The sequence below is a fragment of the Vidua macroura genome, chromosome 1 (genome assembly GCF_024509145.1).
Source record: "Vidua macroura isolate BioBank_ID:100142 chromosome 1, ASM2450914v1, whole genome shotgun sequence".
Classification (NCBI taxonomy): Eukaryota; Metazoa; Chordata; class Aves; order Passeriformes; family Viduidae; genus Vidua; species Vidua macroura.
Genome location: NC_071571.1, coordinates 139,218,866 through 139,236,674, shown reverse-complemented (window position 1 = coordinate 139,236,674; position 17,809 = coordinate 139,218,866). Strand labels below are relative to the sequence as shown.

General features: G+C 36.8%; 1 protein-coding gene across 6 annotated transcripts in view; it reads left to right on the top strand.

Moving 5' to 3' along the window:
- Positions 1–17,809, top strand: part of TRPS1 (transcriptional repressor GATA binding 1) — a 213,619-nt gene that overhangs the window by 65,083 nt on the left and 130,727 nt on the right. The gene's annotated exons all lie outside the window — the stretch shown is intronic.

Sequence of the window (17,809 nt, the reverse complement as noted above, 5' to 3'; positions counted from 1 at the left end):
TGATTTCTTCAGGTCCGGAGCAACGTGGTTGTGGTTCTTTTAGGGTATGGAAACAAACAAACAAAAAAAAAAAAGTCAAGGAAAGACTCAAATTTGTAGAGCCAAACTGGCAGGTAAATAGTAAAGCAATCTATATATTGATGGAGTATTAGTAAGCTTCTGCTTTTACTATTTAGCTCTGATTGAATTTTGTTTAATCATTCCTGCTAATTGTGCAGGTTGGTGATGCATTTGAAGAAGGGAGGTTTAGAACCCCAGAAGGCTGCACATCTGTTACACTAAAACAACTAATCACCTCTTAAATTTTGTGCTGGTGTGACAGTTTGCACTTAAGCAGGATTTTATATTACTACATATCTAAGAATACAAAATGTGAGTTAAATATTAATAAAAAGTAACCTTTTTTTTGTGAAGCAACATAATTATATATCAATTTTGACACTTGTCTGGTTGCCTTGGAAACAAAAAAGAAGAAAAGAAAGGATCTCATGTGATAAGAGAAGGTAAATATTTGTCCCACCAAATAATTAGTATTTTTTTTTTAACAAAAGGATCTATGTACAAGGAACTTTCCCTTCCATCAAGGTGTGTTTTTCCCACTGTAGAGAAAATTGAGGTTAGAAGAGATCTCACATTCTGAGGAGCTGAACAGGGAGACAAATAAATGCTTTTCTCCTGAAGTCATCTCCTGAAGTTTTCAGGAGCTGTTCCCTATCTGAATTTATAGAAACTTGCCACAGGAGCAGTCAGTCTGCAGACAAAGCTCACTAGAATGGAAGTGATGATGTGTTGGTTTCCTTTTTTGTCTTTTATAACAGCATTTATAACAATAGCATCAATTAGTGTAACATGTCACATGTAACATGTAAAAAGGAAGATAAATGTTTTATTCCATGGTCTGCTAAGATTATACACAGGTATATCTGTCTCTGTACATATAGAAGTTTTAAAAGCTGTTTTAAATGAAGTCATTGGTCTTAAAAATACTGCAGCTATTCTAATTATAAAACAGAGTGTCTGTAATTTAAACTCTGCATGCAATTTAGGGGGACCAAACTTTTGTACCTTCGTTATTGTTCTCAGATTTCAAGTCTGTGAGAAGCAGTTACAGTATGATAGCTTCATTGTTGCTAACCTGGATATGTGCTCACTGTGGATGGCAGGATTATATTTCTCTCCTCTAACATGAAATATGTATTAAAGTACGTACATAAACCCACGCAGCAGTGGAATTCCTGCTGTACATATGATGTTAGTTCCATCTCACTTCAGTACTTGTACTGGTTCTTAGCCATATGCAGATGGATTCTCCAGAGGAGCCATTTAATCTGTGGTTTATCAGAACCCAAATTATTTTAATTTATTTTCAGTTTTTCAAATATTTTCATTTAGTTTTTGACTGCCAGAAGATGAAAGAAAACCGAACAAAATCTGCAAAGGGACATGGTAGTATGCAGAATTAGCACTATAAAGGTCTTAATTTGGTTGGTAGCTGGACCTAAAATCTTAGTAAACAGTAGAATAAGGCCATTATATTACCTGTTTTAGCCACTGCTCTATATAGAATGGGAAACTATGCTGGCTGCTTCTTATGCCATTTTAAAAATAACTTCAGATGCTTTTTTAAAGTCTTTATACAAAACCACTTTTTTACATGTATATATATTTTCAAATTAGTATTTTATCAATTTCAAAATACTTTGATCACTTCTGGGTCTAAAAAACTTATATCTTCCATACTGATCACTTCTGGGTGTGTAAAACCTATATCTTCCATACTTTTCTGGAAAAAAAAAAGTCTTACTTTTGTGTATTAACAGTGCATATAAATTAGTTCCTTGCATTTTAAAGTGTGTGCAACTCTACTTTTCTTTTAAATCATTAGATTTATTAGCAGATTATGTTTATACTGACTGATAAAACCATATCAACATACTTCAGACAGGAATAACTTTTGTGTACACCTTTAGCTGCCATGCTCTTTGAACTCTGTTGTGCCAAGGACTTGTTTGTCTGTGTCTTTTCCTTACTGATAATATTTGAATTTCCACTTTTCTTTGAAAATTGGGCAAGTTGCTTTTGTCAGCTTGCAATATTTGTAAAGAAAGTGGGGGAAAGGAGATTAACTTTTATCATCTGCTGAACAGAGTCCCTAATCTTACATATTTCATCATGATTGATGGATAGAGAAAACAAAATGAGAATTGAAACTTCTTGAAGGTAAGGAGTGATCTGAAGGATAGGCAATATTGGGAGTGTGACTCTGTGAGTCATACTATTTCCCTCTTCAATCTGTGAAAAAGATCATAAAAACCCAACTCTTTTAATTTGCCCTTGATTTAGTTTTCTGCAGACAGAGTTATGAGATGCAGTACTGGAGCCATGAATAAGAAAACAAAGTGATGGTCAGCTTGACCACTGGGAGCTTAGTGTCAAGGATTATCTGACGTACAGATATGTATGCCCAGAAGCTCAATTGGCCCAGAGAGAAATAAAAATTGTTCAGAAAAGAACTTACCATCCATTCTTGAAAAAGCTAATTTTTGTAATCCTCTGAAATAAAAAAAAATGTGCTTTGTTGTTAGGCAAATCTCTCATTATTATCTATTTTTTGCTACATTTATTTTTCTAATATGAAAAGCTAGTAGGAGTAGCTAATGCTGTCTAAAAGTTGGTCCTCTCTGAAAGCAAAGTGTTAACTCAATACATCCTTCTAGTATCATATAATGAATGCTTATGCAAAACACTGTATCCCAGGACAACTGGTGACTAGGAAACAAAACCTATAATAAAATCACTGTGGACACCTTCATTTTTTTCCCCCCTGAAGATTGACACAGAGGAAGCCAAAAATTTGGGATTTACTCAGTGAATAAACACTGAGAAATGGACTAAAAAAGAAAGTTGCTAACACATCCCTTTGGTTGTACTGGCTATTCTGTATTTATGAAGTGGTTCTGCTTATTACAAATGATTTGTAATGATTTGACAGTAGCAGCAATACCATGTGCTTTTAATTTTTTGCTTTCTTGATGATGTGGGGAAGGCAAAACAGAGATCAGTTTTTTTTCACATTTCTTCAGGTAGATAGAAGTTGATACTACAACTTTAGAAGTGATTAGCATTTTGGTAAAATATCAGAGACAGTACAAATCAATTAGAGAAGGGGTGAAAATATGCCACGGACCACATAAATTCTTAATGTTTACAGGATAATTAATTTTTGGAAATTGCTTGGCATAATTTCCAGCTTTGGATGTTGCCTAAGCCATTTACGTGCTATTTCTTGCATTCCTTCTGTACATGATGCCCATGTTCCTTCCCTAGGCTCTGTGCTACAGTAGATTGTGGGAGTCATTGGGGTAAGATTTCTTTCATTTTTAGAATCTAGAAGACCAAATTACTTGTGACCTTTCGGGAGCTAGAGATAATGCAAACACACATGCAGTTGATGCATCTTTATCCCTGAGAATGCTTCTAAGCTGTGTGTGTGTAACAGAATCTTTCTCAGGGTCTTTGTACACTTCTGTGAGTAGCTTTAATTTATTTTTCGTATTAAAATATTCCCAGCAGCTGTACTTATAGCGAATCAGTATGTTTTGCAAATGGGAATTGCCAAAAATGTACCTCAGCATGGTACAATGTGGACATTATTTCTGCTCTTCCTTAGAGTAGCTGATTTTCTAGTTTAAAGATTTGTTGATACTGGAAGGTCTATTGAGATGCAAAAATGTTCCTTTTTTTGGGTAGCACATTGGCAGTCAGCAGACTCCAGGCGAGGCAGATTGTTTAATGCTTTGACAGTGCAGATCTTGGACAGTGGGAACTTTTTGCTAAACTGATTTTAAATGAAGTGTCCTGCTTTGGTCTGTATGGACACTGCAGCATAAAGTTTTCCACAAAACAGGGAATTGTAGCCTGAGCCTTCAGACCTATACACAGGCCTAGTTAGCCCACCTAAAGTTGTTGGTACAGATGTTGTAGTTTAGCCAACAACAATGCAGTAATAACACAGGTCAGCGTGTCTGTCCTGCGGGGTCACATGGACCTCCATACAGCAATATTACTTTGTGTATTAATCATAGTTCATGGAGGGATTTGTGTACTGTCAAAGGGAGAGAGATTGTCACATTATTCCAAAAGTACTGTGGATTTTTATCAAAGGCATACTGTAGGATGTAACACTAAATATATGACTGAGGTTATGTTAACCTTTACTATGAGCTTTTTATATGGTGCAAAGGATAAAATCTACTCTTCTATTAAACTGAGATTATTTTGCACCATAATGATCAGATTGTTTACACACTACAGTATATCATGGCATTTCAAAAAAGTTTTCATTTACTTTGAGAAGAGTTATTTTCTTTTTGTCTGTGATATTTGCACTTGTGCTATTTCATATGGTGCTCTGGCTAAAGCTAGTCATACAGCTTTAAATTTGGGGGAGATCGAAAATTAGAAAAAATTATTTCCCCTTTTCTTGTTTAGCATTCTCCTGTGTAAGTGAGTGGCAGAGCTAATTTAAAATTATGCAATGGGTATGTAAGTATTAAATCTACATATAATTGATTTAATATCAGTTTAGTAAGTATCAGACACAATCCCTGGTGGCAAATCATAATTTCTCCTAATATAAGGTACTGACTCCTGTTGTGCACAGAGCTGCAAAGCAGAGGAAATGCTGAGCTGTCCTTTGTGATTTCCAGAAGACTTCTATAAGCACACACAATTCTTGGCCAGCAGGATAACATACATTTGAGCTAAAACCTGCCTCTCTGATGCTAGTAGAAATGTTGCTGCTGCTGCCTTTAGTAGGAGCACAAGAAGCATCATGAGAAGGTTCAAGCACACAGAATGGGATCTTGGTTTAAATGTGAATTTTCGGTGGTCCCTCCAGGGTGACAGATGGAAGTTTTTGTGTTCTTTGGCATTGTGTCCCACTTCCAATCACCTTCTCATAGCAGTATCTTAATAGTATATCTACAGAATTAAATTCAATGCATATAATTGTATCACACATTTTACATTTAAGTTGGTGTAAGTCTTGGATACTGCATGTCATCCCTAAGCAACTTCAGGAAAGAAAAAGCAGCCCTTTAAACAAGAAACATCTGAAATAGTTTCTCTGTAGCTGCATCTCATTTTTTTCCCATTTCCTCCGTTAGAGATCTTTCAGGAAGTATTTATAGTCAAGGCCATTCATTGCCATACGGGTCCTCTAATTAGCTGAGGGGAACTCAGCAGGCACTGTGTGTTACTAATGCACAGAGCTCTGGCAGGTCAGAGAGTTGACAAAGTCTTTCATTTTTTTTAAAGGCACCTGTTTCCACAAGTCTCTGCCTGGGGAGTCAGTGGGCTACTTTTTTACATTTAACTACATCCTGGAAAATGGCAAGAATCCTCCAACAAGGAAAATGAGAAAATAAAGTTAGTACTTGAAGATAAATGGTTTTGAAGCTTTGTGTTTACCGTGCAAAACCGAGGCGGGTAAAATCCCTGTGCTGGTGAAGGGCTCAGGAACGTTCTAAAGTAACTTTCTGAAGGTTTTCAAGTAGTTTAGAAACAAACATGTACTTGGCTGCTTTTAGTAACTACTGGAACCAAACCCACAAGAAATTGAATGTTTTGCATTACTCATCCTGACAGTGATCAGATAGGACTAGAAAGTAACTTTTAGAAAAATGTTAACCTGCCCAATGAAAGGCATGTTTCTGGTTTTCGTGTGGGGTGTGTCTGTCATGTGGTGAGACAACCCCACCTCGTCCATGTTTACCCACCCAGCAGGGCATAGGGTTTTTTTCTTTTTTCTTTTTTCTTCTTTTTCTTTTTTCTTTTTCTTTTTTTTTTTTTTTTGGTCTCCCTTTTACGAAATGTGGTCTGGAAGAGAATTAAGTGATAAAATCATTATTTGGGTGGGGCATGGTAATAACGCGAAAGGGCAGCATCTACGTCAAAATCCTTGATGAAAAGGTGAATCAGAATGTGGAACAAAGGGCTGGGGAGATGGGTACAGGCCCCCAGGCCCTTGGATAAGCAGCAGGGTTTACTGAAGTTGCTATGATCAATAACAATGATTCAATCAGGGAGAACCGAGATAATTCTTGCTTTAAAACAAGCTGCTGTATTTGGATAGATGAGATCGTAATGCAGATGAGAACAAAAGAGTGCTTTGTTGTATTGAACAGGGGGGCCAAAACAGATTGACAGTCAGTGTCACATGAAATTAGCTCAGTTTTATATTCCCCTTCCTAATTCAGGTAGGAGGATGTCTCTTTTGCTCTCTCTGGTCTGGTATTTGGTGTCCTGCCATAGGTGAGAGTGAGAAGGGTCCGTGCACTGTTTTGACCAGGATGCAACATGCTTGCACCTGGGCTTGGTTTGCTGTGAAGATAACCCTGGTGAAGATAACCCAGGTGAAGATAACAGTGCAGCAGCTGCTCAGTGCCATCCCTGCTGTGGGGAACGGCAGGAGCAGACTCAGCACGAGGGTGGGAGCATCCTTGGTTCCTCGGCATGCTGCTCCTTGGCAGCCCCCGCTACTCTGGCCTGGACGTCTGGGCACAGAAGGGCCCCCTGGCCCTGTCCCCCGGCCTGAACAGGAGCCTTCAGTGTGCAGCAGGTGAAGCCAGGCCTCCTTCACCCTGGGCTGGGCTCGCAGCTCTCCGTGCGCCTCAGCTTCTCCGTGCTGCGGAGCTGCCCAGGCTCGCAGCCCCAAACTGGGCACATGCAGTGAAGCAGTGCCTTTCTTGTAGGTATGACTGATACGGTTTGCAAATATTGTTTTTACCATCTTCAAATACATTCCTGATGGTTCTTTTTAATTTTAAATTGTGCTGACAGTGGCTGCAGGTTGTGTGCATGGGGCACAGCTGTGGGCACCCTGCAAAGGCAAACAGCACAGCAGCAGCTCCCTCCAGTCCAAGCAGTGCAGAGAATTGTCAATGGGGAGCCTTGTTTCAAATGGGAAGTAGGTAAATGCAGCTTCTTGCATGATGACTAAATTGAAGAATTAGTTGAGCTTTACCAAAGTTTTGAAAAGTTAAGTGCGACTATAACTATTATACAACCCTGTTATTATTCTGTATTGCCAATAGTACTTAGCAATAGATTGTATACCTGAAATGAAATGGAAGCTTCAATTGTATTTAGAAACTAAGGATAATCTTTGCCAAACTGGATCCAATAAGAAGCACACATTCATGCTTGAGGACAGAACTTGCTGCTAACATGTAGATTTTCAATGGAAAATTAAATTTCACAGATGATTGCAGGCAAGGATTTTACATAATTCTATTTTTGCCTGAAGTACCATGGTGTTGAATGGTGAAAATCTATGTGAAGATACCTCTAGCATCTGGAAGTGCAGGGTCGCTTTATGTACTGAATTTCAGATGATCCTCTAGATATATTTGGTAATTAAAAGACATAATAAATACAGTCTTTTAGAGGAGGGATCTTACAATAGACAAGAAATAAATGTTTAATTTATTGGGCTAAGAAGGGAGCATTGTAATTATAACTGATTTGAATAAATCCAGATGCTATCCACATCTGAATAAATTTTAAATGGTAAGGATTTATAAAGAGATTTATGAATAAACAGTGCACATATGTGCTTTGATTTTTGTCATGGGGGTATCTAGGGCTGATGATACAGCCAGTTAAAAAGGACAACTATGAAAAATAATAGATGAACAGATGTGTGCTGAAACAGAAATATACATATATATGTATGTGTGTGTAAGACATGAAAAAGGTTTTCTGGAATGTCTTTTTTGTTACCTTGGCACTCTTCAGAATATGCATATGGTCACCTTGGAACTAGTCGTAATTTTCAGGTCTCTAATGTAGCCCAATTGATTTAGTGAACAATTTCCTGCTTAATATAATTAATTTACTTCTTCCACCAAGTTCTGTTTTTAAAATGAGGCTTTATAGGGGCTAAGTGGTTCTTGCTGATGTTTTTCTAAACATTTTTTTAGTAGAATATATATATATTTTAGAAAATCTTACAGTCTTTGTTATAGTGATATAATCATGTGTATGTAATATAGATCCATAAATATATGTATTCTTGTTGCATATTAACATTATTTAGAGTTCAAAGGGGATATATTTTTTAGCATAAACACAAGAGGAGGAATATTTTTTTTTTTGCGTTGTGTACAGCATTAGGTTTCTGAAACAAATGGCGTGGTGGCAGCTCAGGTTGTGCAGCACTGCAGGCAGCTTGTGAACAGCCTTGGAAATCTTTGCTGAGTTTATGTATCCCTGGTCTGCCTGAGATTTTCAAATCTCAGGTTGGTGAATCATGTTTGTTTTAGTTACAGGGTTAATTTCCTATGATTTCTTGGTTGCTCTAAACCTTCGTTTCCTAATTCTGTCCATAAAATGGGAATTTCCCATCTAAAAGGGCACGAGTGAAGAGAAATGTGTTAGACTCTATTGTGCAACAGTACTAAGATAGTTGAAGCGAGAAGAGCCTGATTCATATGTATCCTGCATTAATATTGGTGGTTATCTTCTCTGAGTGTGATGATGCAAACTTCCTCAAGAATACCAACGAAAGAGGAAAACTGAAAAAAAAACAGATTTTAATTTCAGCTTTGTTAAAATGTCTCTTCTTTCCTTCAGCCTTGGCAAGGGAGGAAAAAAGAAAGCAAAAGCAGGAATTTTGGAGCGAGATATTTACATTTCTTGGTTGATTTTGACCTCAATTTGGTTTATGTGCCTCTGATGTGTACGATAGCAAACTGCACATATTCACTTATGGGAAGAATTCTTTTAACAATGGCTTACAGTACAGTCTTTAATCATGTAAGTTGCCTCCAGCTCCTACTGAGAGTAAAATTCCAGCCTTTGCATTTTCAGATGGGTTGTACTATCAGCTATTTCTCCTTGCAAGACTGTCTGTGATTTGAAAATTGTGTTTAAATTAAAAAAGTGAGGAAAAAAGAGAAATAATCAGAACGTTTGTCAAGAAATTTGCTATGAATGGGAATGAAGAGCAATGCAAACAAGCTTGAAATGAGTTTTAATTCACATGTTATTCTGGGAGCCTAGAATTTCTGGTGAGAAAATGGCATATTTTAGGTCTATTTCCTCCAGTTTTTGGCATGGAGCAATGCCTGTTTTGTTCAGTCAGATGTTCAAATGGGAATTTTGGATGCTTAGAACTAATTTTAGTATGTGGGGGGCAAATTTATTATGATTCTACAAATAGAGTTTGCTCACAGCTGCTTCATTGCAATTATAAAAATTGGCTGTGAATCACTTAAACTATATTTACTAGCTGCAAAAAAAAAATCTCATCTATACAAAAATGTCTTGTTGCCCTTAAAGTTCTCAGTAATAACATTTATATACACAGTATTTTGAATTTGACTTGATCGCGTTCCAGATTATTTTCATGCCTCTCTCCCCGCTCCGTGCCCTGACAGTGATAATGTGCTCAAATGACTCTCCCATTCTTTCCAAGTTAGGGTGAATTTCTGAGCTTGTTCTGAAATTACAGTAAATCACACACAGACCTCTTAAGACTTATTAAATATGTTAGTAACTTCACTGGAAGTTGGACACTTCAAAGCTCTCACATCTCCAGTCTGTACATGACTAAAAGGCTGTAGGGCAAACACCACAAGGGGTAAGCTTACAAATCAAAGCAAAACTTAATATAACACTATTATCCCCTTTATAACACATATGGAGAATAATATCTTTACATATTTATGAGGGTTTTTTTTTTCTTCTGATAGTAACTGCTTTAATGTTCATGGATTTATGCTTTTGAGTTAGAAAATACTGGGTTGTATTTTATGTTTTTTCAATGTTTCATGGCAGCTCCTCTTCCTACCCATAATGGGTGTATTCCAGACCTGTTTAAAAGTTCACATTATGCAGAATAAATTTAGTCAACCTGTTTCTTGAGAAAAGTGTTTTCTTCACAGTTCAGTTATCAACTCATCCTGTGGTGATTATTTTGACATTACTCCCTGCAGCTGATGAAGAAGACAAAACATCCATAAAGCTCTCCACTTATGGCACAGTGTCTGTTAGTATATTACTGAAACCCATTTATGTTTGACTGAGGTGTGCTAAAAACTTAAATATTTCCTTTTGTTTAAGATTCTCATAAACCCTACTTTATGCAGGCCTTTAGGGGTGAGGAGAGTTAATTGAAAACGTGATTAAAATCTTGTAGGCTTTGAGGCTTGTAAATATCTTGGCACCTACATATGTTTGTGTGCATACATGTGTATGTTAGCTAATTTTAAATTAGGTTAAAAATCAGAATTAAATTTTAAAAATTAGATTAATATTTAAATTAAGAGTGAAAAAAGGTTTTTTACTAAAAATAAAATTTCTGTAATTATTTAGCAGAATGGTTTGTAGGACAAATATTACTAATTTTTAAAGTAAAGAGCTGTTACAACTTTACTATTTTTTCCATTAGAAAATTATGTTCTGCTTAGCATAAGTTTTAAATATATCTTTCATGCCTTTAAGACTGTAGTCTTGATCATCACTTAATTGATTTGCCTTTGCCTTCTAATAGCAAGCTAAATGGTTGAAGGGTAGAGGTCTTTGCAGTGGTTATCTATAACAACTATGATGTGTGTTGTAGAGACTTCAAAAGTTGATGTTTGTTAAACTTGGACCCTCAATTTCTTGGTATAAATGACTCCACATTTTAATTAAATCTTCATGACCAACTTCGTGTATCTCAGGAGAGGTGTTGCATTCAATTCAGTGCCCCAAGTTGGCATTGTAGACCTCTAGACAAAGCTTTTCCTGAAACGCATTATTTCAGTGAGCAAATAGACAGTTTGGAGTGAAACCATAATCACTGCTAAAAGTATTTGAGAGCTTTCTTAGTGATACCCTACTTAAGAGGTGAAGCATAAACCATTTTGGACACCAGTCCCCCAGGTACATCACTGTTGGAAGTAAAGAACATTTTTAAAAACACTCAATTGAGAAATATTTTATCTGTGCTGATGCTGTCGGTCCCTGGCAAACAAATTAAATTTTGTAAGCATTGGTAAGTGAACTGGAACTTTGTCCAGGAATCCACACCGAAGGGCTCCCAAGTGTTTAGAGAGCTGCTGGATGTGCCTGGTGTTCTGCCTGGCTGTGAATGCCTCTATACCCCTGCTGTCAGCTGTTTTTATCAGTATAGGTCTGCTTTCCTCTTTGCTTGGCCGGGTTGCAAAGAAAGTTCATTGAAACCACTCTTTCCTTGTCTTCTTTAGTTTGGTTTGGCTCTCTCCCCCCTCATTCTTTTATGGAACTCACAGTTTACTATAATACAAGTCATTAAAATTCTCCAGATTTGGAGCTGTCTTTTGAAAGAAATTTACCAAACCATTCACTTTGTTATAAAAACTGTCTAGGCTTTCTGATCTGCTTTTCCTAAAATATACATTGTCTGCATTGCAAACAGAGGCTTTCTGATGGAGAGAGATTAAGCAAAAGTATCTCAGTCTTCTTCTCGGCATCTGTGCTGTGCCGTGGCTGGGGCCAGGGTGCTGGTCTGCAGGCTGTGCTCTGACAGGTTTGCTCTGGAATGCCTGCGCACAAACGGCCCTCGCCATCTGATACCCTTCCGACCAAAAATATTCTCATGGCCTTGCTTGCTTTCATCAGCACCACTTAGTAAACCTCAGCTAGGGGAAGAAGACATGTTGGAGCACAGCAGAAGAACAGAATGGGTGAAACTACAAATTGTTAGTCTGTTAAACACAGATTATGTCTTTGGGTACAATTCCATTAGCGACTGAATGAGTCTGGATGGGTAGTAGCTTGTGGAAGTATTTGTTATGACAAAACCAACTTTTCATTATAGACAAAGTTATCCTGTTTTCCTCTGTAGTCTGGCCAACTTCAAAATGTTTCAAACTAATTTCAGACTTGTAAAACACTGTCTATCAGATACAGACATATGGATTGAACTAGTAATTTGTTTGCCATCTGCTGATAAAGGAAGCAAGGCGTCTAAGTAGAAAATGAAGAATTCCCTCCCTCTGCCCCATTGGAATGTCATATGGTGCCTTTAGGAATTGTTTGTATTGACATTTTTATTGATTACTATGTAAAGTGTTACACTGTATTGACCTGAATCTGCTTTCGATCTCATAATGATAATTTTTTTTTAGTTTCCAAAATAACTGTAGTGATTTTAGCCTACAAATAGTGTTGTTAAAAAATAACCCACTTTAAATCTTAAAAAAACCAAATTGATAACCATTCTTCTTGTGTGAAACAGGAATCAGCATATTCTTTTGCTCAGAAAAAAAAAAAAAATCTTTAACGTTACCAACAAAGGTTGATTAAAATTGTCTTTCCTCTTAGTCAAAATTCCCCCTTTCCTCCTGAAACTCCAGGAAAAGCAGTGCAATTTCCAACATAAAAACAAATAAATCTGTCAAAACTTTTCTGGGTAGGGAAAAAGGCGTACTTAAACTTTTCTGGATTATTGTCTGTCAGTCTTCTCCCGCCAGTCCTGACAGGTTGTGCAGGTCCAGAGTTTTTCCCCTAGGTTTATTCCATAGCTATTTCACATAGGCCCTGGTTATATCTGGCAATAATAATAGGTCCATAATGAAAGTTTAAGTATTTGTTCTTTTGTTTAATGCTTCATATAGGTTTGTCCATTTTTATGAAGCATTTAGAGCTTCTCTGTTAAAAAGAGAAATAGCAAGTACAAAATGCAGTAGCTTCTCAGTAGGTATACTGCTTTCAAGGGTAATAAAATACAGGCTCAATCAGTGCTTCAATACATGGAACCTTGATTAGTTGAATTATAATGAATACTCCTTTCAGCCTTAATTCTCTGTAACTTTTTTCATATTGACAAGTACTTTATTTTTCATTGATTCCATTAATCTATTTTGAACAGATAGTGCTAATAATATTCACAAGCTATGTTCGTAAACATGAGTTAGGTCTTCATAAAAAATGTTACTGAACTGTTGATTTCCTTTAATAAGCCCATTTTTTTCTGCTACAGTTGGATTATGAATTGTCAGAATGTATGACAGAGTTTCTTTATGTACCTTAAGTGAAAGTAATATGCAAAATCACTAATTTTCCTATATACTGTTCTCTCTCTTTTGTAAATATCTTTGCTTTTCTTAAAAGTACTGTTCCTTATAATGACTTGCAAATTCTATGAACAATGCAGAAACCTTCTCTTTTCTCAGTGGTTAGTATGGGTTCATTTGAAAAAAAACTAACCAATTCCATAGGTAACAAATCTTCCACAACCTAATTACCATTTTACATTTGGAATTGACATTGTCAGAAAGTTATTGAAACAGTAGGAACATCTTAACCAATTGACATTTGTTGCAGATATACACATGGGAACTGGTAGTTGTGACAGCAAGAAGTCTGCAAAGTAAAAGGAAAATTCAGATAGTTTTGATGAAGGAAGGACTTAGGAAAATGCTCCTGTGAGGGCTTACGGAAGGCCTTGAGCCACAGGAAGTACAACCACGTATTACTATACATCACTGTATGGTTTGCTGCTTGCAAAACAGCTCCCTGCTGTTTTTTATGGCTTAAGGTGCATACAGTGTGTGAAGTCTGTTCCTGTGTTGTGTTTCTATGCCATGTTCACACTTATTCTAGATCTGCCCAGCATGTCATGGACCCATTGATTTTTGTTCTGGTTTCATTTCACTGAAAACATTTTGCTGCTTGTAAATGTAAATATTTACATCACACATTGGGAAGTATACATCCAAAGTATTTTTATCCTTTCAAAGCTGTTTTTTTTTTTAAGATGATTTACCATTCTGTATGGTACCTGACAATTCCAATTGTTATAAAATGCTTTGAAACATGCAGTGCAATCTATAAAATACAGACATTTACAATATGTTGACTACAGCAACAGAGTCAAATTACTGCTAAGGAAATACTGCTTCACAATAATCAGGAGGATATCAAATATTTAGTCTGGTGTTACCTACCAGAAACAGGTAAACTTGCTGTTGTTGAGCATATTCACCTCAGGGTATTAAGCAGCTCTTCACAGGTTAGTGTTTGTAAGTCCATGATGTAGCTTGTTAGACTGCCTCAGCAGGAGGTGAGTGGATGAGTGATGGGGTAGGAAAAGCCAAGACACTTCTCTTTGGCTGTATGACTTGGGACCAAAATGTATTTTGCGCTTCTGTAGATGCACCCTTTTATTACATAGTAGCTTCCAAATAAGCTACTATTGAGATTTATGAATATTGCTTTGGAAATACTGGATATGAGGTAGTTCAGAAGCAGAAGGGTTTATAAATATAGCTGAAATTTTATATGTCTACTATAGACATATCTCTTGCTTCTCAGAGCTGTTACTTTGCAGACCAGTTTGCCTTCCTGTGATGCTATCACACTTCTGACAAGAACAAATGGTTTCAAAACTATTCATGTCAGGTCAAGATGGTGAGAACAGCAGATAGACATGAGAACTGTGACTGTATAAACAACATACTCCCATCACCGGATTAACGCAGGTCCAAGGAAGTGGCAGCATCGTTCTCACTGCTCAGATATTGCCAGCGCGCTCCTCCCCGCTTCTAGCACAAGAGAATTGACTGCAACTGTTTATTTTCAACACATGGTTGATATCTTTGTCTGTCTGTCTGTAGATCAGCTGTGCCTTGTTAGGGACTTTACTCATGAGCACTGAGAATCTTGCTCAACCTTTCATCTCCCTGCCATGTAAGTGTGGTTTGTTAGAAATAAATGAGAAAAAATGTAAACTTGCTGAAATGACTACAAAGTCCATAGTCAGTGTCAAAGGAGAGAGGGGATGGATTGAATTGAGGGTGTATGCAAGAGATTAGTCTGTGCCTTCTCAAATAAATTTATAATATCTATCTAGATGGACGAAGAAAAACTTAACAGTTGTATTTACACTTTGTGAAATATCAGAAAGGATATTTCAGCCTGACCAATTTCTCATGGTCTTAAGTTTCTCTTTGTACTGTGCAAAAGCATGACAGTGTGATATTGCCAGCTCTGTATAAGCCTAGAATACACCCATATGTTATACAAATCCCCCTGACTATAGCTATGTAGCATATTCTATATTTATATGAGTGAACCTACATAGTTCAGTTAAAAGGATCTAGAGACATGTGCAGCTAGTGGAAACATAGCAACAACAGGAAGGATATTTAGGAGAGTTTGTGCTCTCTTCACTTTAACCTTATCCTTTTGATAATCCTGTTCAGCATTGCTTCAATGAATCCTGGAGAGTAAATGCTATTTAGTTATGCAGTTTTTAAAGGGTGAAGTCATAGCTCTTGGATGAAGGTGCTGTGATCCTTCTGCAGATGTAAAAGCCATTTTTATATGAAGGAAAATCTAACTACTTGTCTGACATATCTGCAGACTGTAGGTTGCTATCAGTGGATTCAGGTGACCTTTAGCACTTATGTCCACTTCACACTTGTTATTCAAGGGTCTCAATAGAAATTACGTCACGTTTTTTTTGAATGTGCCTACCAGTGCCTTCACTGAATCATACTTGTGCTGCTGCAACTACTCTGTTTTCCTGCTAAACCAGGAAGACTCCATCTGGAGACCAGCCAAGTTTTCAAAGTGCTGATAGAGTCCCTAGTCAGGACAGAATTATAGAAGAGTATGGATTTTTCTGTATGATTTTTTGAAATGGAGCTGTGTTTATTATCTTGTAGTTGTCAAAAGTGCTTCCACTGCTCTTGGTTTCTAAGTTATATCCCAGTTGTAAAGCAAGAGCTCTTTTCAATAGCTATCAATGAGTGATCAAAGATTTCAGCCCCTCATTTCTTCTCTCTGAACTGTTTAAATAATGAACAAAATTATAAATATGCTTTATAAATCTGTATCATCAAATTTAGAAGTCTTATGCAAACTTGGTGACTTGAAAAAAAAATCTGTTTAACCACCCGATAGTATTATTTTTTATATCAACTTTTAGATGTGAAAGTGTGATGGAAACATGTTAAAATAAATGGTATTTCCAAAGCGAAAGTCAAAATATGTGCCTTTTCTCCTCTCTTAGGATTTCCTGGAGAGCTTTATCATGACCAGCTTACCTATTTAATTTTCTAGTTGGTTTGTGCAGGATCTCATAAGAGAAACTCTTGAAATATTTAAGTTACCTTTCATTAATAACACCGGGAGCAAAAATGCCTGAAATACGATGATGACACTCTGCCAGTGCAAACCTGTAAAACAAAGAAATTGTCTCTTTTTTTTGTTGAAATATTAAATTGTTTAAGAACAAAGTTTGATTTGTCTTTTTAGATGGCAAGGAAAGTGAATGACCTTTTTATTATTTTTCTCTGTGAATGTTGAAATTTTTTAACCAACATTCCCATCATTTGGTAACTCCAAGGGCTCTGTGGCATTAAGACTACAAAAGGAATAGAAAGGACACATTAAGAGAGGTTATGAAGTTACTGGGAAAAACAGTGTAATTATAGGAGCACGGGAAAAAGAATATTAGAGCTTCAAAACAGATGGAGTCCTCTAAGGATGCTGTCTGAACGTGGCCTGCAATTTACAAGACAGGGCTTTCACTGCAGGTGGCAGGTTCGCTGTTGGAAGGTAGCAGCCAGAACAGGGTTATGTGCATGAAGAGAACTGCATTGAGTGCGCCTAACACCTTGTGTTTGACATACATTGAAATTTAAGCTGGAATACGAATTTAGAAAGGCTGTACAAGTTCAGAACATGAAATCTGCTGTAGGGTTCAGAAATCCAGAAACTTGCTTTCAGGTATAGAACATTTAAACTAAATAAATAGGCATAATAAATTTGTAGTTCTTAAACTGAGGCAAGGCATTAGCTTTGAATGTAATTTTCAATCACTCTTATATTTACGTGTTACAGAAAAGCCCTCCCTTTTTTCCCCTGTGCCATGCAGGTGTCATTTCCAAGTCTCCAGGTCAAAAAGCAGTAGTTTCTCTCTGGTCTATTGCCCCATATTATTTTATTACCCCATTTGACCTGGACCTGATTTCAGTGAAATAAATGAGAGTTTTCGCATTGGCTGTGACTCTTGGTCTAGGAGATGATCCTTAGATCTTAGGGAAAGACAACCTTTCTGAAGTTACTCCATCCCATGGACTTTCAGGGTGGGACTTGTCTCATCTAATTGTGACGGAAGTGTCTGTGCCTGAGTTATCTGTCTAGGATTCTTGGAGCCAATGCAAATTTAAGCAACATAGTTGTGAAGTACAAAAGTGAGTTACTAAATCCAAAAAAAATATTTCTATACAGTCAGAGGACTGTATATTGTTGGCCATTCATTGTGTTGGCTTTATCTCCAGTCACTATGAAGGAAGCCCAGACACTTACACCACCACACAGCAATTACAGGAGGTGATAAAAAATAAAAGGAGTGCCTGCTTCTGCTTTGTCCGAATGGCAGCCTTATCACTGGAGGTAGGAAGCAAAATTTTGGCATATCTGCAGTTAATGACTCTTCTGTCTCCGTAACATAATTTGTCAGTTAATGGGAAATACTAGTATGGTTTTAATCAAGAAGGCTAAAACTTACAACATTATTTCATGGAATAATTATTTTTTATTCATAGTTTTATTTTTCTTGCTTTATGTATGTGTCTAAATCTCAAGAGTGACATTTTTTTTTAAAAAGGGAATCATGTAAGGCCATTGAACATGAAACCTGTATTTTCAGTACTAGTCAGTCCTTGTGTAGAGCAAAATCATAGTCATTCTCTGCAAGTATATGTAAAGACATATGGTTTTGTAAGATAAAAGCAATATCAGAGGGAATGAAAAGGCATTTGTGAAG